A 27,191-nucleotide genomic window follows, 5' to 3' on the forward strand; every position below is an offset into this window, starting at 1 on the left:
CACACCCATTCCCCTTGCTTGAGTCTGTTGTGGCTTAGAAAGTCGGCTTTGATGTTGTGCTTTCCTTTTATGTGTAGGGATGTGAGTGACAGCAGATGAGTCTCGGCTACCTGAAAAATACGATCTGCCCCCTCCAGTAATTACCTAGATCGAGATTACCCCTGGTGGTTAATGTAGGCTACAGTTAACTGGTTGTCTGAAAAAAGTCTGACATGCTGGCCCTGTAGAGACACAAGGAAACTAGTTAGAGCTCATTCTACGGCTAATAGCTCCAAGTTAGATGACGATCCCTGTTCAGAATGTGTCCGTATATCCCTTGGACCCATATATCCTCCATGTGTGCCCCCCAGCCCCTGGCGCTAGTGTCTGTGGTCACCACCCGGGATGTATTATTTATCCAGGGAACTCCTCTACACAGGTTTGCCAAGTGTAACCACCAACGTAAGGATTGTATGGAAGCGGGGGATAAAGAAAATGTACTTTCTAGACACTCTTCTAGATGATGAACATTATGCAACACATCCCACTGCAGGATTCTAGTGTGGAATTGGGCCCAGAGAACTACCGGAATGCACTATGTGAGTGAGCCTAAAAGTGACATCGCTCCCCTAAGTGGCATTGATGGATTATTCACTGCCCTGACACCTGTCGCTGAATACTGTCAACCTTCGAATTTGGCAGTCGGCATTCCTGAGCTTCAGTGTCTAGGATGAGACCCAGGAACTCCTGCACCTTCAGGGACTGCAACCGTGATTTTTTAAAATAGATAAACTACCCCAATTCTTGTAAGTTAAATTTTGTAACTTAATGGTGCAGTGTCGGTCTGAGTGACCCACAATTAACAAGTCATCGAGATAAGAGATCACAAGTATGTCCTCTTCATGAAGATGTGCCATGACTTCCGCCACTATCTTAGTGAAAACCTGGGGAGCAAAAGCGACCCCGAATGGGAGCGCTTTATAGTGGAAGTGGTTTATTAGCCCCCCTTCTAAAAATCAGTGCAAAAAAGAATAAAATATAATTATTAAATAATTTTTATTTATTAGAAAATAACATATAATTAATGAATATTAAAAAATATATCCAATGTAATATACCGTATATACTCGTGTATAAGCCGAGATTTTCAGCACATTTTTTGTGCCGAAAATGCCCCCTCGGCTTATACACGAGTAATTGCGCAGAAACCAGTGGGGGAGTGGGAGCGGCGGCAGTAGCAGGTGGTTGGGACATCGAACTCACCCTCATGTGGCAACGCTGAACGTCCACTGCATCCTCCGCTCATTAAGGTCATGAATATGGACGTGACTCCACTCCCATAGGCGTGGCTTCCATATTCATGACCTTAATGAGCGGTACCATGTGAACGCTCCAAGCAGGAAGAAGCTGTCAGCGCTGGAACAACGAAGGATGCAGGGGACGTTCAGCGATGGCACAGCAGGTTGTGTATGGATGGGGGGAGCAGGGAGGAGGATGGGGGGAGCACTAGAGTTGAGCGAAACGGGTCGAAAAATTTCAAAAGTCGCCGACTTTTGGCAAAGTCGGGTTTCATGAAACGAAACCCGACCCTAGGATGAGGTCGGCCACGAGGTCGGTGACTTACGCGCCAAAGTCGCGTTTCAAAAGTTTGTTTTGCGCTCTTTTTCAGCCAATCAGGATCCACGGACACTGTGGGCAACGTGATGACATAGGCAGGGGTCACCACCATCTTTCAGAAGGGCATGCAAGTGATTGGCTTGCTTTGGTGGGCGTCACAGGGGGTATAAAAGGGCGTGCACGCCGACCGCCATCTTACTTCTGCCGATCTTAGCATAGGGAGAGGTTGCTGCTGATTCTGTAGGGAGAGCGTTAGGCAGGGAAGAAGACAAAAAATCTGCTTCTGCTGCTAGCGATTTGGCCTGCACAACACACCAGTCACTGTGTGTGCAGTGCAAGGGGAGGCTATATAGTGGTGTATCAGTGGTGTTGGTTGTTGGGCTGCCTTCTAAGGCTTCCTGACAGGCTGGCATTGCTGTTTACCCACTGCTCCGCAAACTGCTTTTTTAAAAGCAATCCAATCTCCCTTATCCTCTAGTCACTTTGGTCACAGCTGTGCCATCGAGCCTGTCACATAGCGCTCAGATATTCATTGGGCCTCAAACTGCTTTTTTAAAAGCAATCCCAATTTTTTCTTTTTGTCCTGCTGAGAAGAAAAAAAAACTGCTTCTGCTGCTGATAGCAATTTGGCCTGCACAACACACCAGTCACTGTGTGTGCAGTGCAAGGGGAGGCTATATTGTGGTGTATCAGTGGTGTTGGTTGTTGGCTGCCTTTTAAGGCTTCCTGACAGGCTGGCATTGCTGTTTACCCACTGCTCCGCAAACTGCTTTTTTAAAAGCAATCCAATCTCCCTTATCCTCTAGTCACTTTGGTCACAGCTGTGCCATCGAGCCTGTCACATAGCGCTCAGATATCAGTGGGCCTCACACAATCCAAAAGTGTCCAGTGTCCAAAAGTGTGTGCAGAGATTCAAAATCTCACTTATCCTCTAGTCACTTTTGTCACAGCTGTGCCATCGAGCCTGTCACATAGCGCTCAGATATTCATTGGGCCTCACACAATCCAAAAGTGTCCAGTGTCCAAAAGTGTGGGCAGAGATTCAAAATCTCCCTTATCCTCTAGTCACTTAGGTCACAGCTGTGCCATCGAGCCTGTCACATAGCGCTCAGATATCAGTGGGCCTCACACAATCCAAAAGTGTCCAGTGTCCAAAAGTGTGTGGAGAGATTCAAAATCTCACTTATCCTCTAGTCACTTAGGTCACAGCTGTGCCATCGAGCCTGTCACATAGCGCTCAGATATTCATTGGGCCTCACACAATCCAAAAGTGTCCAGTGTCCAAAAGTGTGTGCAGAGATTCAAAATCTCCCTTATCCTCTAGTCACTTAGGTCACAGCTGTGCCATCGAGCCTGTCACATAGCGCTCAGATATCAGTGGGCCTCACACAATCCAAAAGTGTCCAGTGTCCAAAAGTGTGTGCAGAGATTCAAAATCTCCCTTATCCTCTAGTCACTTAGGTCACAGCTGTGCCATCGAGCCTGTCACATAGCGCTCAGATATCAGTGGGCCTCACACAATCCAAAAGTGTCCAGTGTCCAAAAGTGTGTGCAGAGATTCAAAATCTCCCTTATCCTCTAGTCACTTTTGTCACAGCTGTGCCATCGAGCCTGTCACATAGCGCTCAGATATTCATTGGGCCTCACACAATCCAAAAGTGTCCAGTGTCCAAAAGTGTGTGCAGAGATTCAAAATCTCCCTTATCCTCTAGTCACTTTTGTCACAGCTGTGCCATCGAGCCTGTCACATAGCGCTCAGATATTCATTGGGCCTCACACAATCCAGAAGTGTCCAGTGTCCAAAAGTGTGTGCAGAGATTCAAAATCTCCCTTATCCTCTAGTCACTTAGGTAACAGCTGTGCCATCGAGCCTGTCACATAGCGCTCAGATATCAGTGGGCCTCACACAATCCAAAAGTGTCCAGTGTCCAAAAGTGTGTGCAGAGATTCAAAATCTCACTTATCCTCTAGTCACTTTTGTCACAGCTGTGCCATCGAGCCTGTCACATAGCGCTCAGATATTCATTGGGCCTCACACAATCCAAAAGTGTCCAGTGTCCAAAAGTATGTGCAGAGATTCAAAATCTCCCTTATCCTCTAGTCACTTAGGTCACAGCTGTGCCATCGAGCCTGTCACATAGTGCTCAGATATCAGTGGGCCTCACACAATCCAAAAGTGTCCAGTGTCCAAAAGTGTGTGCAGAGATTCAAAATCTCCCTTATCCTCTAGTCACTTAGGTCACAGCTGTGCCATCGAGCCTGTCACATAGCGCTCAGATATCAGTGGGCCTCACACAATCCAAAAGTGTCCAGTGTCCAAAAGTGTGTGCAGAGATTCAAAATCTCCCTTATCCTCTAGTCACTTAGGTCACAGCTGTGCCATCGAGCCTGTCACATAGCGCTCAGATATCAGTGGGCCTCACACAATCCAAAAGTGTCCAGTGTCCAAAAGTGTGTGCAGAGATTCAAAATCTCCCTTATCCTCTAATCACTTTTGTCACAGCTGTGCCATCGAGCCTGTCACATAGCGCTCAGATATTCATTGGGCCTCACACAATCCAAAAGTGTCCAGTGTCCAAAAGTGTGTGCAGAGATTCAAAATCTCCCTTATCCTCTAGTCACTTTTGTCACAGCTGTGCCATCGAGCCTGTCACATAGCGCTCAGATATTCATTGGGCCTCACACAATCCAAAAGTGTCCAGTGTCCAAAAGTGTGTGCAGAGATTCAAAATCTCCCTTATCCTCTAGTCACTTTTGTCACAGCTGTGCCATCGAGCCTGTCACATAGCGCTCAGATATTCATTGGGCCTCACACAATCCAAAAGTGTCCAGTGTCCAAAAGTGTGTGCAGAGATTCAAAATCTCCCTTATCCTCTAGTCACTTAGGTCACAGCTGTGCCATCGAGCCTGTCACATAGCGCTCAGATATCAGTGGGCCTCACACAATCCAAAAGTGTCCAGTGTCCAAAAGTGTGTGCAGAGATTCAAAATCTCACTTATCCTCTAGTCACTTTTGTCACAGCTGTGCCATCGAGCCTGTCACATAGCGCTCAGATATTCATTGGGCCTCACGCAATCCAAAAGTGTCCAGTGTCCAAAAGTGTGTGCAGATTCAAAATCTCCCTTATCCTCTAGTCACTTAGGTCACAGCTGTGCCATCGAGCCTGTCACATAGCGCTCAGATATCAGTGGGCCTCACACAATCCAAAAGTGTCCAGTGTCCAAAAGTGTGTGGAGAGATTCAAAATCTCCCTTATCCTCTAGTCACTTAGGTCACAGCTGTGCCATCGAGCCTGTCACATAGCGCTCAGATATTCATTGGGCCTCACACAATCCAAAAGTGTCCAGTGTCCAAAAGTGTGTGGAGAGATTCAAAATCTCACTTATCCTCTAGTCACTTAGGTCACAGCTGTGCCATCGAGCCTGTCACATAGCGCTCAGATATCAGTGGGCCTCACACAATCCAAAAGTGTCCAGTGTCCAAAAGTGTGTGGAGAGATTCAAAATCTCCCTTATCCTCTAGTCACTTAGGTCACAGCTGTGCCATCGAGCCTGTCACATAGCGCTCAGATATCAGTGGGCCTCACACAATCCAAAAGTGTCCAGTGTCCAAAAGTGTGTGCAGAGATTCAAAATCTCCCTTATCCTCTAGTCACTTTTGTCACAGCTGTGCCATCGAGCCTGTCACATAGCGCTCAGATATTCATTGGGCCTCACACAATCCAAAAGTGTCCAGTGTCCAAAAGTGTGTGCAGAAATTCAAAATCTCCCCTGTCCTATAGACACCTTGTACCTTGTTTTACATACTATATAGTTTGTTGGATTTTGTCTACATTTCTACCAAAAATGAGGAAGGCTGGTGGAAGAGGCCGTGGAATTGGGCGGGGGTTGGCAGCTGGTAATGATGGTGTTGGTGGTGGATCTGATGGTAGTGGCAAGAGCAAAATAGGACCGAATGCAGGAGGTGTTGAGCCTGCGTCATCGTCTGGCTACATAAGGCCTCGAACGCTTAGTTTTCTAGGAGTTGGCAAACCGCTTTTAAAGCCAGAGCATCAGGAAAAAGTTTTGTCTTACATTGCTGACTCAGCCTCCAGCTCTATCGCCTCCTCTTCTTCAGTTGTAAAAAGTAAAAGCACTGAGTCGTCATTGGAGGCTCATGTTCATGAACCACACCTTTCCTTGTGTCCTTCACCCCAACCAAGATTGAAGGATGACGCAGGCCATACTACTGATTACTCCATGGAGCTGTTTTCACATACCATGCCTGGAAAAAACACACCAGCACTGGAATATAATAAACCAATCAATTCTTAGTAACCATAAGAGTAATAATAATAATGATAAAAATTGTATACCACCAGTGTTAGTAAAATTAGTGATTGCACACTACTACGGATAAAACGCACCAACCAATCAATCAAAGGACCTCTTAACCATGAAGAACCAGACAGGGTGTATTTATTAAATTATATTTTATTTTATTTATACAAGTGGTTACATTAAAACCAATTAAAACCAAAAAGAGTGCACGTATGGGAACAGTTTCCACAAAGTTGTAAAATAATAAGACCCAGTTTATATATATATATATATATCAGATATGCATACCACACATGTTATAGAATAACAATTTGCAAAGGATTGTAAAAAAGGTGCAAAGATTACATAAAAATCATTATAATACATAAAAAATAAATAACAAAAAAGTGCAATGTGCAATGTGCAAAAATTGTCACACTGTGAATCATATATAGCGGTGCCCCGGTTGTGGGGCGGAGTTTTAATTATCTAATGAAAAGGTGGCACTGGTTGCTTCACATATTGTGCATGTTTCTATTGCACAGGCACTCTGCACTTTACTTTGGATACATGGAAGTTTTGTGAATATACACAATTGATATTTAAAAGCATATGCGGTTATGTGTTTTCCCTTTTAAAACATTTTTTCTTATATATGATTCACAGTGTGACAATTTTTGCACATTGCACATTGCACTTTTTTGTTATTTATTTTTTATGTATTATAATGATTTTTATGTAATCTTTGCACCTTTTTTACAATCCTTTGCAAATTGTTATTCTATAACATGTGGGGTATGCATATCTGATATATATATATATATAAACTGGGTCTTATTATTTTACAACTTTGTGGAAACTGTTCCTATACGTGCACTCTTTTTGGTTTTAATTGGTTTTAATGTAACCACTTGTATAAATAAAATAAAATATAATTTAATAAATACACCCTGTCTGGTTCTTCATGGTTAAGAGGTCCTTTGATTGGTTGGTTGGTGCGTTACATACCATGCCTGGATTATCAAGTCAAATGGTGAATTACCCAGGCCAAGATGAATCTGACATGGAGTGCACTGATGCACAGCCGCTGATGGATGATTCTGCTGGTACATTCACTCAGAGCACTACATTGTCCTCGCAGTGTACAGAGCCAGATTCTGACCCTGATGAGACTCAGGTGCCCCTTCCCGCACACTATACCACCATACACGGTGACACAGAGGAAGGTGCACATGACATAGAAGAGGAGGTGATGGATGACCCAGTTGTTGACCCAGATTGGCATCCATTGGGGGAAGAGGGTGCTGCTTCCAATAGCTCAGATGAGGAGCATCCACAGCAGACATCGACATCGCAACAGCTGTTATCTGGCAGGCCCGGAGCACTCCAAAGACAGGTTCCAAACATCAAAAGAGTTGCTGGACAGCTTGTCCAGAGGGTCAAAAGATCACAGCGTGCTAGGCCTCAAAATGTCTGCCAAAGTAGGAAGAGTGCAGTGTGGCACTTTTTTGAACAAAATCCTCATGATCAGGCCAAGGTTATCTGTAAGAAGTGCGCAAAGACCTTTAGCCGAGGGAAAAATCTGAAAAATTTGAATACCAGTTGCATGCTTAGACATTTAACCAGCATGCACTTGCAAGCGTGGACACAACACCAAACCTCAAGTGCCACATGTGCAACTGATCACAACGAAGGTAGTCAGCAACGCTACATTGTTTCCCCCACTGTAAGCCCACCGGTTAGCACAGCAGCAAATGTTGAGGTGTCGTTGCAAGGCCACAGCAGTCAGGGAATCCCACTGTTATATCAACGAAAGACTGATTCTAGGCCATCAGAAAGAACACCAACTCCATCACCATCATCAACCCTCTCTCAGTCCGCCCTGTCCACCGCTACTTCCACCATATGCAGCTCTCAAGTCCAGCTCACCCTCCCAGACACTATGAGTAGGTCAAGAAAGTACTCAGTCTCTCATCTGCGTACACTGGGTTTGAACGCCCACATTGCCAAACTAATCTCGTTTGAGATGATGCCCTTTCGGTTGGTGGAAAGCACAGCTTTCCGCGAACTCATGGCCTATGCAGTACCACGCTATGACCTACCCAGTCGCCACTTCTTCTCTCGCAAAGCCATACCAGCCCTCCACCATCATGTGAAAGACCGCATTGTCCATGCACTCAAGCAGTCAGTGAGCGGAAAGGTGCACCTCACAACTGATGCATGGTCCAGTAGGCATGGCCAGGGCCGTTACATGTCCATCACTGCGCACTGGGTTAATGTGGTGGATGCAGGGTCCACAGGGGACAGCGGTGGTGGGACAGTGCTGCCTAGCCCACGGTATAGGAAACAGTTGGCTGTAGGTGTTCCACCCTCCTCCTCCTCCTCCTCCTCCAGAAGCGAAAGCTCGTCCACAGAGCGCAGTCGTACGAGCACTCCATCTGCAGCTGCCACTGTTGCACACGATGTGTCCCCCTATCGAGCAGCTAGTGGAAAGCGTCAGCAGGCTGTGTTGCAGATGATGTGTTTGGGCGACAGACATACCGCCGAGGTGCTGGCCGAGTACTTTCAGCGACAAACTGAGTCATGGCTGGGCAGTGTACATCTTGAGGCAGGCAAGGTAGTTAGTGATAACGGCCGTAATTTTGTGGCAGCCATAGCCCTTTCAAAACTCAGCCACATACCTTGCTTGGCTCACACCTTGAACCTGGTGGTGCAGTGCTTCCTCAAAAATTATCCGGAGTTAACAGCCCTGCTCCAGAAGGTGCGAATACTGTGCGCGCACATCCGCCGGTTGCCTGTACACGCCGTTCGTATGCAGAAGCTGCAGCAATTGCTCCACCTTCCCAACCACCGCCTCATTATCGACATTGCAACAAGGTGGAACTCCACCCTGCACATGGTGGAGCGGCTGTGCGAGCAGAGGCAGGCCATAATGCATTTGTGGGAGGATACACGGCCAGGCACTTTGAGAGCAGACATGGAGTTGACAGGTGTGCAGTGGTCGAAGCTGAAAGACCTCTGTAAAGTCCTTCAGTGTTTTGAGGAATGCACACGGCTGGTAAGCGCAGACGACGCCATCCTAAGCATGAGCATCCCACTTATGCGTCTGCTCATGCAAACTTTGACGCACCTTAAGGAGCAGGCGTCTGCAGCCAATGTTGATGAGGAGGAAGAGGAGGAGGGAATCCTTGATGACATTCAGCCATTGTCTGCTCAGGGACCTCTCCTGGACGAGGTGGAGGAAGAAGAGGAGGAGGAGGATGATGATGGGGATGATTACTTAGGGGAGGAGGATGCATCTCGTGGGGCAAGTGAAAATGTTGGCGTGGCAAGGTCTGGTACAGGGTTTGTGCGTGACTGGAGGGATGTGGATTTGCCAGAAAGTGCTCCTCCAACCAGCACTCGCAGTGCATCATTGACACCGGGAACATTGGCCCACATGTCAGATTATGCCTTGCGGATCCTAAAAAGGGACCCCCGCATTGCCAAAATGATGAACGATGACGACTACTGGTTGGCCAGCATCCTGGATCCACGCTATAAAGGCAAATTACAAAACATCATGCCACAGGAGAACCTTGACCTTATATTGGCTAATAAACAAGCAACTCTGGTAAATCTGTTGCTTGAGGCATTCCCAGCACACAGCAGCGGTGATGGTTCTCACACGAGCCGTACGGGCCGGGGGCAGCTTGGCAGAGGTGTTCGTGGTGCACACAGCAGAAGTGGCATTGGAGACAGGGGTTTCATGACAATGTTGTGGACTGATTTTTCAAATACCGCTCACACAACTGGTAATACTGCATCGATGGAAAGTGACAGGAGACAGCAGTTGTCAACTATGGTTACAAACTACTTTTCCTCCCATATCGATGTTCTCCCACACAGGTCATTCCCCTTTGACTATTGGGCCGCTAAACTGGACACCTGGCCTGAATTGGCACAATATGCCTTACAGGAGCTCGCTTGCCCAGCTGCAAGTGTGCTATCGGAAAGAGTCTTCAGTGCAGCTGGATCAATCCTGACAGAAAAAAGGACCCGTCTGTCAACCCAAAATGTGGATGATCTAACCTTCATTAAAATGAACCATGCATGGGTTTCCAAGGATTTTGTCCCACCTTCCCCTGATGACACATAGGGTGACAGAAAAATGGCTTGCTTTGGTCCACCTCTTCCTGGGACTTCACCTATTTCGCCTTTTGCATCAGCTGAATGTCCAACATCAACATATGCCACTTTCTAAAACTCCCTAACTGTGCTGCCTCCCCCCCATGGCCGGGGTCACCACCTAGCGCACGACACCGTGCGAGTGCCGTTGCCCTGGACAGGTGGGTAGGCCGACTCTTGGGCGCGGGCACTGGCACAGGGTCCCTCATAGTGCAATCAAGTGTCTCTGACGGTGGTGGTGCACACCCGCCGTCAGACACACCGCTGTACTATGAGGGGCCCAGTGCCAGTACCGACGCCCACGAGTGGGCCCCCCTTGCTTGGGCAGGGCCCCAGCATTTGCAATCTTTACCTCTCCCTGCTCCTCCGCTGTGTAATCTGGGCTGTCAAATCCATACTGTGCCTGACACCGTCTGAGCCTGCCTCCTGATGTATAGACATATATTTTGAATGTGTACGCTATCCATACATGTTATCCGGGGATACGGTACCCTTTCTAACCTTTGTGCAATCACGTGCAATCCATACTGGGCCTAACACCGTCTGAGCCTGCCTCCTGAGACATATATTTTGAATGTGTACGCTATCCATACATGTTATCTGGGGATACGGTACCCTTTCTAACCTTTGTGCAATCACGTGCAATCCATACTGGGCCTAACACCATCTGAGCCTGCCTCCTGAGACATATATTTTGAATGTGTACGCTATCCATACATGTTATCCAGGGAAACGGTACCCTTTCTAACCTTTGTGCAATCACGTGCAATCCATACTGGGCCTAACACCGTCTGAGCCTGCCTCCTGAGACATATATTTTGAATGTGTACGCTATCCATACATGTTATCTGGGGATACGGTACCCTTTCTAACCTTTGTGCAATCACGTGCAATCCATACTGGGCCTAACACCGTCTGAGCCTGCCTCCTAAGACATATATTTTGAATGTGTACGCTATCCATACATGTTATCTGGGGATACGGTACCCTTTCTAACCTTTGTGCAATCACATGCAATCCATACTGGGCCTAACACCGTCTGAGCCTGCCTCCTAATGTATAGACATATATTTTGAATGTGTACGCTATCCATACATGTTATCTGGGGATACGGTACCCTTTCTAACCTTTGTGCAATTACATGCAATCCATACTGGGCCTAACACCGTCTGAGCCTGCCTCCTGATGTATAGACATATATTTTGAATGTGTACGCTATCCATACATGTTATCCGGGGATACGGTACCCTTTCTAACCTTTGTGCAATCACGTGCAATCCATACTGGGCCTAACACCGTCTGAGCCTGCCTCCTGAGACATATATTTTGAATGTGTACGCTATCCATACATGTTATCTGGGGATACGGTACCCTTTCTAACCTTTGTGCAATCACGTGCAATCCATACTGGGCCTAACACCGTCTGAGCCTGCCTCCTGAGACATATATTTTGAATGTGTACGCTATCCATACATGTTATCTGGGGATACGGTACCCTTTCTAACCTTTGTGCAATCACGTGCAATCCATACTGGGCCTAACACCGTCTGAGCCTGCCTCCTGAGACATATATTTTGAATGTGTACGCTATCCATACATGTTATCCGGGGAAACGGTACCCTTTCTAACCTTTGTGCAATCACGTGCAATCCATACTGGGCCTAACACCGTCTGAGCCTGCCTCCTGAGACATATATTTTGAATGGGTACGCTATCCATACATGTTATCTGGGGATACGGTACCCTTTCTAACCTTTGCGCAATCACGTGCAATCCATACTGGGCTTAACACCGTCTGAGCCTGCCTCCTGAGACATATATTTTGAATGTGTACGCTATCCATACATGTTATCTGGGGATACGGTACCCTTTCTAACCTTTGTGCAATCACGTGCAATCCATACTGGGCCTAACACCGTCTGAGCCTGCCTCCTGAGACATATATTTTGAATGTGTACGCTATCCATACATGTTATCTGGGGATACGGTACCCTTTCTAACCTTTGTGCAATCACGTGCAATCCATACTGGGCCTAACACCGTCTAGCCTGCCTCCTGAGACATATATTTTGAATGTGTACGCTATCCATACATGTTATCTGGGGATACGGTACCCTTTCTCACCTTTGTGCAATCACGTGTAATCCATACTGGGCGTGAGAACGGCTGGCGAGCTGTTAAGCAAGCTACAGCACCTGTGGTTTGCACACGTAAGTTTTTCATTTTTTCAGGAATGACGGTTAGGCCTAATTCCGGAACTGCAGTAGACCTGCACTTACTGGGAAATCATTGTTCGTGGGTAATAATTGTAATCAGTGATCCCCATCACTAACGTTGTTCAGCGGGTTATCTGCACCTGTAAGCGACAAACGCTGGCCTTTTCAGTGTAGCGCACATGCAGCCACGGACATGTAAGGGCATGACACACCAGTTATTGGCCAATCTCATGTGCCAGAGCCTCACGTGTCCCTCTAGTAAGCCGGACTCGGACCGCGGGGCATGACGGAGTCTCGTTCGTTAACGGAATTAAGCTTGCAATGTGTGCATCTGTTCTGTAGCTGGCATGTTTGAGGTTTCCCAGGTGGAGTCGAATTTAACCGTAGGCTCCACTCCTGGTGGTGCCCTTCTGGACATTCCTTTAAGGTTCAGCTTTGCAACCATACTGCCCACGTAAAACAAACACTTTGCCTTCATGAATGCTGTTTGGAGGGTCATGACTCGTGGGAATAACGCCGCCCAATCAGTTAACCTGCTAGAGAGATCGTTCGTTGCTCCCAAGCATGACATGACACTCCCTAGGAGGAAGGTAATGCCACTGTGGCGATCGTACTCCTTGGGACGACACAAGTGCACTGATGCTCAGCCACTGCTCGATGAATCTGCTGGTACATTGACCCAGACCACTACATTCCCCTCGCACGCTACATGGCCTGAATCTGACCCTGATGAAACTCAGGTTACCCTTCCCATACACAGTTCCATCTTACACGGTGACAAAGAGGAAGCTGCAGATGAAAGTGCAGGTTCGGCCCACCCGCCGTCAGACACACCACCGTACTATCAGGGGCCCTGTGCCAGTGCTGTCGCCAACGAGTGGGCCCCCCCTGCTTGCTCAGGATCACAGCACTTGCAAGGTTGAAATACTGTGCAGTGAGATGGAAGATGGGGACGACGAGGAGTCCAGACTAGTACATGGATTCCATAGCGAGGAGACTTATTTGATTGTTTTCAATGTTGGGACAGCAATTTTTGGGGAGCACTATACTCTGGAGAATGATAGATGGGGCCCACCATACACTGGAACATTCCAAAGGTGGACATCAGACACTGGAGCAGCATTTACAGGGCCCATTATACACTAGAGCATTAGAAATGGGGCCCATTATGTTTGGAGCATTATTTGGGCCCATAAGACAGTGGAGCTTCATCCATGGGGACCAACATATACTGTAGCATTATGTGGAGCTCATCATATACTGTTTCAAACATTATATGGGACCAATGATTCTGTATGGAGAAATAGATGGGCCTCGTCATGAGATGTAAAAAGTGAAGTATTTTTCATTGTACTATACCGCTATTTCTCTGCCGTATCGGAGCATGATGAGTTGTGGTATGTGTTAAAGGGGCGCTCTTTCGCCCAGGGCACATGAAAACCTGTAGCCAGCCCTCCCCCCCACAAATGTAACCAAATAACCCCCATTTTTCAGTGCGTAACTTGTATTATGATGTTAATTAAGGTTGACAAGCTTAAGTAAGAAGAATTGATGCTTTTGGCATTCAAATGGGCACTGTAGGTGTGTTTCCTGTCCTCCTCTCACTGCCGACTTTTATTCCCCATTGACTTACATTGGGTTTCGTGTTTCGGGACGACCCCGACTTTTCCCTATAATCGGACGATCTTGCTCGACCCGACTTTTGGAAAAGTCGGGTTTCACGAAACGAAACGCGACCCTAAAAAAACAAAAGTCGCTCAACTCTAGGGAGCACAGAGGACAGGGGAGCACGGTGGAGGATGGGGGAGCACAGAGGAGGACGGGGGAGCACAGAGGAGGATGAGGGGAGCACAGAGGAGGATGAGGGGAGCACGGAGGACAAAGGGAGCACAGAGGAGGACCGGGGGAGAACAGAGGAGCACGGAGCAGGACGGGGGAGCACTGGGGACGGGGGTGCACTGTGGAACATGGAGGAGCATGGGGGAGGACAGGGAGCTGAGCCATACATAGAAGGATGGGACGGGGAGCCGAGCAATGCATACTGGGAGGGGTCAGAACCTCAAAGAGGACAGGAATGAGGGGACAATGCATACCCAGCTTATACTTGAGTCAATAAGCTTACCCAGTTTTCCGTGGCAAAATTAGGGGCCTCAGCTTATACTCGGGTCGGCTTATAGTCGGGTATATACGGTACATATTAAATATGGTATATTAATAAATGATAAACAGCTGAATTATGAGCACATGGTTTAGAAACCCAATAAATTATATAATAATAAATATATCAAACTACCATACTAGAATTAATTTGCGATTCAGATAATGCTGATTGGCCCATCAGCATATAAATATTCATGGCTCCCCTGTTACCTTTGTACACGTACCCCGGAAGAAGGCAAGCGCCGAAACGCACGTCAGGAAAAGAGCACATTTTGATTCTTGGTATGTGAAACCCCTGATTTGTTATATATATTTCTGAACTACCTGTTCTTTTTAGCACTGTTGCACTTTTATTGCTTCTGTAGCGCTGCAGCGCTTTATCTTACTTGGGAGTAACCCTTTAGACAGCAGCACTGTTAGCACCTTTGATTATTTTCATTGCAGCACTTGCACTATTTTGTCTTAAAGCGCCACACACCATTTTGCAGTATTTGCACAATTTTGAGTTTTTATATACCGTATATACTCGTGTATAAACCGACCCGTGTATAAGCCGACCCCCTAATTTTGTCACAAAAAACTGGGAAAACTTATTGACTCGCGTATAAGCCTAGGGTGGAAAATGCCGAAGCTACTGCCCTTATAATGCTGCACAGTGAGCGGCCCCTTACAATGAAGCAGTTATTAGTGGCCCCTTATAATGCTGCACAGTGAGCGGCCCCTTACAATGATGCATAGTTATTAGTGGCCCCTTATAATGCTGCACAGTGAGTGGCCCCTTACAATGATGCACAGTTATTAGTGGCCCCTTATAATGCTGCACAGTGAGCAGCCCCTTACAATGATGCACAGTTATTAGTGGCCCCTTATAATGCTGCACAGTGAGCAGCCCCTTACAATGATGCAGTTATTAGTGGCCCCTTATAATGCTGCACGGTGAGCGGCCCCTTACAATGATGCACAGTTATTAGTGGCCCCTTATAATGCTGCACAGTGAGCGGCCCCTTACAATGATCCACAGTTATTAGTGGCCCCTTATAATGCTGCACAGTGAGCAGCCTCTTACAATGATGCACAGTTATTAGTGGCCCCTTATAATGCTGCTGCCGCTGCCTCAATTAAAAAAAAAAATCTATATACTCATCTCGTCCCTGCTGCTGCAGCTGCTGCTCCTCAGCGTTGCCAGCTCTGCACAGTGACTATTCAGGCAGAGGGCGCCTGCTAACTACGTCATGGCACCCTCTGACCTGAACGTCACTGCCAGAGGAAGCAAGACAGCAGAGTGATGTGCAGCGGTGGAATGGGGGACAGGTGAATATGTCTCCCTCCGCTATACTCACCTCTCCTAGCATGTCTCTTGCAGTCCCATGCTTATTCCATCTTCTCAGCGCTATTCTTCCTGCTTTCAGCGGTCACGTGGTGCCGCTCATTACATATGCGCTCATTGTGCTGTTCACAAACGATCTCCAACAAACCTCACTGAGCTCGAGCTGTTTGCCAAGGAAGAATTGGCAAGAATTTCAGTCTCTCGATGAACAAAACTGATAGAGACATATCCCAAGTGACTTGCAGCTGTAATCGCAGCAAAAGGTGGTGCAACACAGTATTAAGTTAAAGGGGCCAAATAATATTGCACGCCCCACTTTTCAGTTTTTGACTTTCCATAAAAATTTAAAATAACCAATACATTTCGTTCAACTTCACAATTGTGTTCCACTTGTTGTTGATTTTTCACCAAAAATTTACATTTGGTATCTTTATGTTTGACGCATGATATGTGGGAAAAGGTTGAAAAGTTCCAGGAGGCCGAACACTTTCGCAGTGCATTGTATATTACATTGGATATATTTTTTAATATTCATTAAGTATGTTATTTTCTAATAAATAAAAATATTTAATAATTATATTTTAGTCTTTTTGCACTGATTTTTAGGAGGATTTATTATATGTTATATGCGAAGTTCTTTTGTGTATACAATTGGTTTTTCTTCTGATTCACTCTACTGAAATCAGATACTGCTGATGGTCTGTAAGTATCGGAACATGATAGTAGGAGTCTTTAATATATAACACTACCATAAAACAATTTTCAAAGAGCAGCTTTAGTGCTGATTTTACTGATTCCATTTTAAAGGAACGAATCAGCAGGAATCTATTGAGGCCTCTCAGGTTAATAATAGTTCGGAAGCAGCCGTCTGGTTTCTTGACCAGGAAGAGGGGGGAATAAAACCCCTTACCTCTTTGTTTCCCCAGGAACTTCTACCATGACCCTCTTCTGCTGTAGCTCCTGAACCTCAGATTCCATCGCCAGTTGCTCTGCAGGCGAAGAACGGATGGGAGTTAGTAGAAACCCATCCTGAGGTGTCCTCTAAAATTCAAATTTAAGTCCTGTTTTGATGACACTAAGTATCGATGGACTATTTGAAATTTTTGACCAGGCTGGGTAAAGGGCAGACAGAGTCCCTCCCTCCTGGTTTGGCAGTCATTGCGGCTTTCTGTGATCCTGGGAGGAACTGAAATATATATCCTCTAGCTTTTCTCTTGTTACTGTCCCATCTGCTCTTTTCTCTGGCCGGTCTTCTACGGTCGGACCACCTTCTACTGAAACTACGCCTATATGAAGGCCCTGATAAGGGAGGTAACCGCTTTTTTACTGTCACCTACCTTCTCCAAAACTTCATCCAGTACTGGGCCAAACAAATGCACCCCTTCACATGGAATGTTGCACAGTTTTGATCCGGCCTGAATGTCCCCTGGTCAACAATTCAGCCATAAGGCCAAAAGAGCGGCATTGGAAAGGGCCACTGACCTTGCAGCTATTCTTACGGACTCTGCCGAAGCATCTGATTAAAAGGCTGTCGCTCCCTGGATCATAGGAACGGTGTGATGAATGGACAGCAGCACCCTGTGCCACCAATATGTGACGATCCCACCACTGACACCGGTATGTCAGCGGACGGAGGGACGCGACGCACTGCCGGCACACGGCGATCACAGGCACAGTGGGGGCTTATCTTAATTATCCCACCACCGGAACCATGTGACAAAAATATACAGCAAGCTAATCTTGCCCTAACAATTTATCGCAGGGGGGTATTTTGGATGCCCCACCGATGCTAACAACCTTCCCAGAACTGCGGGGATTTATGTATATCACACTTTCTCAGTTCCACTTTGGAACTCGCAGCTCTCCGGCACCCCCTTACCCTCAGGTCAGTCAGGGAACTGCACCTAGGATAATTAGTCGCCGGATGGGCTGCTTGTTGTGCACGGGAAATTAGACTACTGCAGTAAGGGAATTATCAATGCTGTGGCCTCAGCCCCGTATCCAGCAATATAAGACCCTTCCGGACTGCCAACTAGCCTAACCAACCGCACACACCACGCTTCCACCAGCCACGATTCACTTAATCAAAGAGTTAATTAAGAGGGTCCGTGGCAAACCCCCAAATTAGTAGCGATTATCTAACAAAGGTGCATAGTTCGTTTCTTAGAGCATGGAGACAAACTAATAGGTTTTATCATTTATTCCCAAAATGTGGGCAGTGATTATAGAGATAAAAATTGTTATAAATTGAGACATTAAATATGTACAATGCAAATATGAAAATAACATGGTTGAAAAGACAGAAATTACACTTACAGTTGCTTAGTTTGTATTAGGCATCACATGTGGCTCGGGGGATGGGCAGCAGCCAGACATCCCAAGACATCGGCAGATCTTTCTAGCATGGCATCTGCAGCTAAAACTGACTGAATTTTGGGAGGGAATACCTTATCCCTTTGGGTCTGTGACCTCACGAAAGGGGCGGTCTGGTGAGGCTCAACCCCCCTACTCTCTAAGTTGCAATTTCACTAAAAACTTATAATATCCATATCTTAATGAGGGAAGCTCGTATAAACTCACCAAGGGTATCATTGTTTGTAGTTTATCGAACCCAATAAGACAACATCAAACATGCCGTAATTAAGACACTCCGTTTGGGAACAATCCATATCTCAGTTTCTGGAGGTCCGAAAACTTCGCAAGAGCCACCGTAGCGAAGCCGGGTCCACTCAGATCACAGAAATGTAATTATTATATATCTGGCACGAGTGAAGTGCATGTTAGGCTTCTTTTAATATTTCCTATACCTGAATCCAGCTTCTTGGCCAGGACAAAGGAATCCTTTCCCTTAACTAATTAACATTCCTTTCTCAACAGGAAATGGATGGTGTCCTGTTACCCAAATGCAGGCAGAGAGCTGTAAGTGAATAAGGAGGGAGAAACAAAAAGAGGGGGGCTGCAGCTGTATGGCAAGCAGCTTTCTCAAAGCCTGGATGATTCTGGAAGGTTCCAACAAAATCATGCCTTACAGTACATTACACCTCCCCTTTTAGAGGGCGCTACGGAGGCATTACCTGACGGTAATCAGCCATGCGCACCTCAGCGGGTTCGCCCCAGTAGGACAACCCATCGGCATTACCATGTTCACTGCCTTTTTTGTGTTGTACAGTAAAGTCGTACTGTTGAAGGGCAAGGCTCCAGTGGAGCAACTTTCCAATGGTTCCGGACACTGTGTGCAACCAGCTCAGAGGGTTGTGATCGGTAACCACCGTGAAGGTGCGCCCATACAGGTAGGGCTGCAAACGTTGCAGTGCCCACACCATGGCCAGACACTCCTTCTCCATGGTCAAGTATGCCACTTCCGTCAGCAAAAGTTTCCGGCTCAGGTACAATACGGGGTGCTCCTGGTTCCCCGAGTCAACCTGGCCGAGCACAGCACCGAGGCCAAACTCGCTGGCATTGGTCTGTACCAGAAACGGGCGACTGCTGTCGACTGCTCTCAACACTGGAGAGTTGCACAGGGCTGTTTTCAAAGCTTGGAAGGCCGCCTCACAGTCATCTGTCCAGTTGACTGTTTGGGGTAGCCTCTGCTTGGTGAGGTCGGTCAAGGGTTTTGCAAGGGCGCTATAGTCCTGCACGAACCGCCTATAGTACCCTGCAGTGCCCAAGAAGGACTTCACCTGTTTCTTGGTCCTGGGGGTGGGCCAGGATGCGATTGCGTCCACTTTTCCTGGCTCCAGACTCATGAAATCCATGCCTAACCGGTGTCCTAAGTAGTGGACCTCGCTCATGCCCATCTGGCACTTTCCCGGCTTGATAGTCAGGCCTGCCTGGTGAAGACGCTTGCGCACCTCCTGGAGATGCTGAAGGTGTTCCTCCCACGTGGAACTGAAGATGGCAATGTCGTCCAAGTACACCACCGCGTATTCCTTCAGTCCCTGGAGCAGGTGGTTGACCATCCGCTGGAAAGTGGCAGGGGCATTTTTCATGCCAAAGGGCATGACTGTGGACTCGTACAGTCCAAAGGGGGTGATAAAGGCGGATTTCTCCTGCACCTCAGGGGGATCTGCCAGTATCCCCAACTCAAATCCATGATGGATATGTACCTTGCTTTCGCCAACCGCTCAAGCAGATCCTCGATGCGCGGCATCGGGTGGGCATCAGAGGTTGTGATGGCGTTGAGCCCCCGTTACTCCACGCAGAATTGGGTAGTTCGATCCTTTTTAGGTACGAGGACTACAGGTGAGGCCCAAGCGCTTTTTGACTGTCGAATCACCCCCAGCCTTAACATCTCACCGATCTCTTGGCGCATGACTTGTTGCACCGCCTCAGAGATCCGATAAGGTGTTTGCCATAGTGGGGCGTGATTCCCGGTATCCACCTCATGAACCGCTAACTTCGTCCTCCCAGGTCGGTTGGTGAACACGGCCCGGAAGGGTTCCAGGGTGGCCACCAACTGCGACCGCTGGGATCCGGTTAACAAACCACTTATCTCCATGTCCTCAATGGACCCATTGGCCTTGGCCTGTGCCAGTATGTTCAGGAGGGGATCTTCCTCCCCATCTTTGTTCAGGTTGCAGACTGGTAGGACGCAAGCTTCACGTTCGTGGTGCACCTTCAGCATGTTGACGTGAAAGGCCTTGCGCCTACCCCGAGCATGGTCAAGCGTTACCACGTAGGTGACCGGGTTGAGCTGTTGGTGGACGATTTATAGGCCTTCCCAGGCTGCCTAAAGCTTATCCGTTGGTACGAGGACCAGCACCCACACCTTTTCACCTACCTGGTAGGTCCGCTCCCAGGTGTTCTGGTAATACCAGTGCTTCTGGTCAGCCTGAGCCTGCGTCATGTTGTCATGCACCAACTGCGTCAAGGTCTGCATCTTGTCACGGAAGCGCATGACATAATCCACGATGGACACTTCTGTGGGCTTTGGCTCATCTTCCCAGGATTCTCTTATCAACCCAAGGCGTCCCAGGACTCGCCTGCCATACAGGAGCTCGAAGGGGGAGAACCCGGTCGAGGCCTGCGGAACTTCTCTGTAAGCGAACAGCAGGTGTGAGAGGTACCGCTCGCAGTCGCACCCTTGGGTCTCAATCAGCATGCGGAGCATCTGTTTGAGGGTACCGTTGAAGCATTCACACAAACCATTAGTCTGTGGGTGATACGCACTCGATACCAGGTGCTTCACCTGAATTTTCTCACAGAGAGCCTCCATTAGGCGAGACATGAATTGGGTCCCTTGATCGGTAAGCATCTCCCTGGGAAATCCTACCCTTGAAAAGATGGTCACCAGTGCATCAGCCACCTTATCTGCCCTGGTTGAAGACAGAGCTACCGCCTCTGGGTACTGGGTAGCGTAGTTTACCACGGTGAGAATGTATTGCTTTCCAGAGCTGTTGGGGACGGCCAGCGGGCCCACAATGTCCACCGTGATTCTCTGGAAAGGTTCCTCTATCACTGGCCAAGGGATAAGGGGAGCCTTAAGAGCAGGCCCCGCCTTACCCACCTTTTGACAGGTGGCACAGGTGCGGCATTATTGTGTTACATCTGTCCCCGTCTTGGGCCAATAGAAGTGTTGAGACAGCCATGCCTTTGTTTTGCTGATCCCCAAGTGTCCAGTGAGTGGAATCTCATGGGCAATCCGCAACAACTCAGTTCTGAACTGGAGGGGGACGACGAGCTGTCTTTCCCTCAACCACTCCTTTTGGGAATCTCTGGGTACTGTCTCCCGGTACAACCTTCCTCGTTCCCAGAACACCCTCTCCTTATCAGACTTGGAGGTGGGCGTCTCGGCGAGATCTCTCAATTTCTCCAGGCTGGCATCTGAGTGCAGAGCAGCCTGGAACTCCTTGCTGGAGGCTGCCAGAAGTCATGTCAGGGTTCCTTCCTTACTAAGACCCTCTGGAAAAGGCTCTGGGGTCACCTGCGGTTCGGTCTCTCGGGTAGCAGCTGAGGGTCCAGAAGACAGGGCGCTACCTGTGATATGGGCACTCTGACTGTGTGTGACAGCTGCTACGTATGCTGTCTCCCTGGGGATTTCTACAGACCCACCAGTTGGTGCTGCCATGGGCTCTACCTCCCCATCCACCCCCAACACTTCAGGAGCAGTGCTACTTATGGGCCAATAACCTTCCTCGGTGACACTGGTCAGTTGCATGGCATTACCTTCCTCATGGTCCTCATGCACCTCCCCATTTCCTTGAGCACCGTTGCTTGCTCCTGCCAGGAGTTCCTCAGCCGTCTCACTCCGCAGAGTGACGTGGCTGAGCCCTTCGGTACCTGTGGACACATCCACCGTTTCAAAGAAATGGTTAACAGGTTCAGTCGGCACAGATACATCATCATCATCATCACTCCTAGGAAAAGAATGCTTATCAGATTTCTTTGGTACATTTCAATCACCATCAGCATCATGCCTGGGGAGAGAATGGTCGTTAGTTGCATCATTTCTCATCAAGTCATTAGCATGTAACACATTCAGTTTCCCAACGTCATCATCATCACCAGGGTTACTTATTATCAGACTGGAGAGGGGTGTCAGGGACGTAGTATGCAACCATCCTCCCCAAGTCAGTCCCCAATAAAACATCAGTGGGCAGGTTTTCAGACACTCCCACTTCCCTCAACCCGCTCCCAGCACCCCAATCAAGAAATACCTGGGCCACTGGCAAGGGACAGTGGGTACCCCCGATCCCGGTGACAGTCAGGGTTTTCCCCTCAACAAACTCTTCAGGGGCCGCCAGTCCAGGACGGATGAAGGTTCGTTCAGCCCCGGTGTCCTTGAGGCCTGTAGCAAGACGGGCCCCCATCTGGACGGGTTGAACGTTGTCGTCAATCCTCCCAACCACACCTGCCACCAAAAGAACAGAGGCATTGGGCCCAGAGGCCTTGGCTGGGGGGTTCTTCGGCTTTTCCGGACAGGTGAAATGGAGGTGGCCAGTCCGATCGCAGTTGTAACACTTGGGACTGTCAGTAATAGGCCTGGCGTTGGCAACAGGGCCAGGGCCTCCGGACTGAAGGCTAGCTGGGGCACTGGGGTTGATTGCAGGCTTACGCCCTCTCCAGCTGATGGTGACTGGCCTCCGCATCTCTGGCTTCCAGTTGGCCTCCTAGCTGTCAGCGATCTGCGCCGCTTTGTCCGCATTCGTTGGTTCGTGGTCCAGGATGAACTGTCAGACCTCAGCAGGGCAGAGATGCCGGAACTGGTCTTTGATCATCAGGTCCCGCAGCAGCTCAAAGGAACCAAAAGACAGTCCATGGATCCATTGATCAAAGTGGGTCCTGAGTCCTTGCCCCACATCGCTATAGCTATCGTGTGGGCCACGTTGGAGGTTCCGGAACTTCTTTCGGTACACCTCGGGTGTCAGCCGGTATTTGGCAATCAGAGCCTGCTTGATGGCATCATAGTCATCATCGTCTTCTGGCGGAAGAGAAGCAAATGCCTCCAGAGCTTTGCCTTTTAGCCCTGGGGTCAAGTACCTGGCCCATTGTGTTCTAGGCAGCTGGTACTGTCTGCAGGCTTTCTCAAAGGCCCGCAGAAACGTGTCCAAGTCCCCGTCCTTTTCCATCACAGGAAAATGCTCTGGCCGGGGTTTAGGACTCTGGACGCTGCTGGGCTCACTGCTTGGGGCTGTGGGGGCATTCCCCCCTTGTCGGAGCATCTCCAGTTCATGGGCTCTCTCAGCCTCTCTTTCGGCTTGGGCCTCCTGCCGATATTGCTGGATGAGCCTCACCCGTCCCTCACTGTCTTCGGCGGGGAGTGCGTCCAAGGCCGCTTGCAGGTAGGGGTCCAGTGCGCTCTGGTTGAATGTGGGGCCAGCGCTCAGGAGTGGAGCCTCTGCTGCAGCCTCATTGTCACTTGGGTCAACTTCTGCATCCACTGGGCTCTGGTCGTTGTCCAGCTGCACCAGAGCCACGATCAGTTGGGCTCTGTTTTTGTTTGCGGCGTCAAGGCCTTGGTACGTGCATAACCCAGCAAGAACTTCCTTTGTCTGCTGTTTGTACCAGTGTTCTCCTTTTGCCGCCATGGTTGCCAAATAAAAGATAGAAAAGAAAAATGAAGAAAAGGGAGGGAATACTCGCAAGTACACAAAAATGTCTCAGGACTAATAACCACTGAGTTTGTTCTCCAAAACCTATGATGCAGGATTCCCGCAGGAACCGTCCAGGTTTTTAGTGAGAGGAATGATTGCTCAAACCAAATCACTAATGCTCTAGGATTATCCCACCGCTGCCACCAAGTTGGGACGACGACCGGAGGGACGCGACGCACTGCCGGCACACGGCAATCACAGGCACAGTGAGGGCTTATCTTAGTTATCCCACCACCGGAACCATGTGACAAAAGTATACAGCAAGCTAATCTTGCCCTAACAATTTATCGCAGGGGGGTATTTTGGATGCCCCACCACTGCTAACAACCTTCCCAGAAGTGCAGGGATTTATGTATATCCCACTTTCTCAGTTCCACGGGCAAATAGACTACTGCAGTAAGGGAATTATCAATGTTGTGGCCTCAGCCCCTTATTCAGCAATATAAGACCCTTCCGGACTGCCAACTAGCCTAACCAACCGCACACACCATGCTGCCACCAGCCTCGATTCACTTAATCAAAGAGTTCATTAAAAGGGTCCATGGCAATCCCCCAAATTAGTAGCGATTATCTAACAAAGGCACATAGTTCGTTTCTTAGAGCATGGAGACAAACTAATAGATTTTATCATTTATTCCCAAAATGTGGGCAGTGATTATACAGATAAAAATTGTTATAAATTGAGACAATAAATATGTACCTCCTGATGAAACTGCAGAGGCGGTGAAACCCGCGTCGGGGTGCGTTACGGGTCTACAACCAGGTGCAAGCATGACGACAGGTATATACTGTGAATGTTGTGATGTTTATTTATACCACATGGGATTTATACTCTTTCCCATCTGGCGCACTAGGGGGACGAATATCATGTGAGCAAAAGTTCTTGCTTATGAAGGAATAATGTTTCTATATCCCCTTACATGGTGCATAATTGGGATCTGCAATACATGAGTTCATGCTGTGTTTGGCCTATATGTTGTGACCCTATACAATTTTTCTTATCCACAACAATGCTTGTTTATCCATCTAGGTGAGGTATTTACCTCTTTATATGTGCTCTGTATCTCTTATGTGCATTATATAGTGCTAACATGATACTTGTGTATCTATTGAAATAAAATTTATATTTTTGGATATTTTGCTCCTTTTTTGTTCTCTTTTGTTGGAATGCAAATATGAAAATAACATGGATGAAAAGACAGAAATTACACTTACAGTTGCTTAGCTGGTATTAGGCATCCCATGTGGCTCGGGGGATGGGCAGCAGCCTGACATCCCAAGACATCGGCAGATCTTTCTAGCATGGCATCTGCAGCTCAAACTGACTGAATTTTGGGAGGGAATACCTTATCCCTTTGGGTCTGTGACCGCATGAAAGGGGCGGTCTGATGAGGTTCAACCCCCCTACTCTCTAAGTTGCAATTTCACTAAAAACTTATAATATCCATATCTTAACGAGGGAAGCTTGTATAAACTCACCAAGGGTATCATTGTTTGTAGTTTATCGAACCCAATAAGACAACATCAAACATGCCGTAATTAAGACACTCCGTTTGGGAGCAATCCATATCTCAGTTTCTGTAGGTCCGAAAACTTCGCAAGAGCCACCGTAGCGAAGCCGGGTCCACTCAGATCACAGAAATGTAATTATTATATCTCTGGCACGAGCGAAGTGCATGCTAGGCTTCTTTTAATATTTCCTATACCTGTATCCAGCTTCTTGGCAAGGACAAAGGAATCCTTTCCCTTAACTAATTAACTTTCCTTTCTCAACAGGAAATGGACGGTGTCCTGTTACCCAAATGCAGACAGAGAGCTGTAAGTGAATAAGGAGGGAGAAACAAAAGGAGGGGGGCTGCAACTGTATGGCAAGCAGCTTTCTCATAGCCTGGATGATTCTGGAAGGTTCCAACAAAATCATGCCTTACAGTACATTACAAACGGAGCACAGAATATAATCTCTGGGGACCTATTCTTTAAGCTGCTCCTCTAGGCGGTCTAGCCAAACCATCAATGACCGGGCTGTGCAAGTGGCCACCACTGCTGGCATAAGGGACTCTGCCAACGTTTCCCAAGCGCCCTTTAGAAAAACGTCCGCTTTTCTGTCCAACGGGTCCTTTAAACTCCCCATGTCCTCAAATGGTAATGAGGACCTCTTGGACGCTTTAGCGACAGCCGCATCTAGTCTTGGGGCCTTATCCCACGTGGATGAGGCCAATTTCTCAAAAGGATATCTTCTCTTGAAGGCTGGGGGTAGAGAACCCTTCCTTTCAGGCTTTTTCCACTTCCGTGCAATTAGAGAGTTAATTTTATCATTCACGGGAAAGAATCCATGGACTTTCCGATCCAGTCCCTTAAACATCATGTCCTGCATGGACCTCTCTGGCCGGGGCCCCACAATACCCATCGTACTGTTTACTGCCTTCACTAGCTGTTGCACCTGGTCCAGAGGGAAACAGGAACAGCCTGAATAGGCTTCTGAGGATGAAGAGGTTGTGGGGGATGAATCTGACATTAACTCCCCCAAGTCACTCCCCGAAACTGACACCGGAGATCTGTGTTCTCTTTCTTTAAGGCTCATCTCCTGGGATAGGGACCTTACTGACCCCCTGACTGACCATCTCCCTCAGGCTGGAGGTAAAATCTGGGGTCTCATTTGCCACTAAATACTGTATACATGGCCTGCACAGCTGTCTCCCCTAATCATCCGGAAGTGGCACTCCGCACTCTGCACATTCCTTATGCTTGGCCTTAGTGGTACACTATTTCCCCTGACAAATAAGGAGAGAAAAGAGGGGAAACAGCACATCACAAAGTGAACTTTCTCGAAGATCACTTACCCGCGGCATGCATCTGAGTGGTACCGTAATCTGTGGGGGGTCTTTCTTTGCCAATCGTTCAACTTTAAGGCCTGAAGACTTGTCCGGCCTAGACTCCTGACTGGATCTATAGCCACCAGCGCGACTACTACCACTCGACTGCTGGGTGACTCCCACATGAGACTTCTCCGTGAGCTGCTCCTGCTGTTGCTCTGGTGAGTGCTGCTGCGTCTGCTGCTCTGGAGACTCCATCCTGAAGAATGGGACTGGAAGCATAGTGTCACGGGGCACTAAGGGGAAAACAGGTGATGTGGAACCGGGGCTCCTGAACTGCCCCTCAGGCTAAGGGGTTGCTCTGTCTTTCCTTAAGTTGGGGGTACAGTTAAAGGTAGTGAGGCCCAAGTCCCCGACCTATCCCTGTCTCCTGTTTAGCCCTGAGCTAAACCACCAACCCCCTCCCCAGGAGGTGAGACAGGGAATAAAGTGTACTACACAAAAAATCCAAAGGAAAGAT

At 48.1% G+C, this 27,191-nt stretch overlaps 1 protein-coding gene across 3 annotated transcripts in view; it reads right to left on the reverse strand.

The window, feature by feature from the left end:
* Positions 1 to 27,191, reverse strand: part of PLEKHM3 (pleckstrin homology domain containing M3) — a 1,535,517-nt gene that overhangs the window by 820,238 nt on the left and 688,088 nt on the right. The gene's annotated exons all lie outside the window — the stretch shown is intronic.

The sequence above is a fragment of the Dendrobates tinctorius genome, unplaced genomic scaffold (assembly GCF_039654945.1).
Source record: "Dendrobates tinctorius isolate UK_male_01 unplaced genomic scaffold, ASM3965494v1 ptg000188l, whole genome shotgun sequence".
NCBI lineage: Eukaryota > Metazoa > Chordata > Amphibia > Anura > Dendrobatidae > Dendrobates > Dendrobates tinctorius.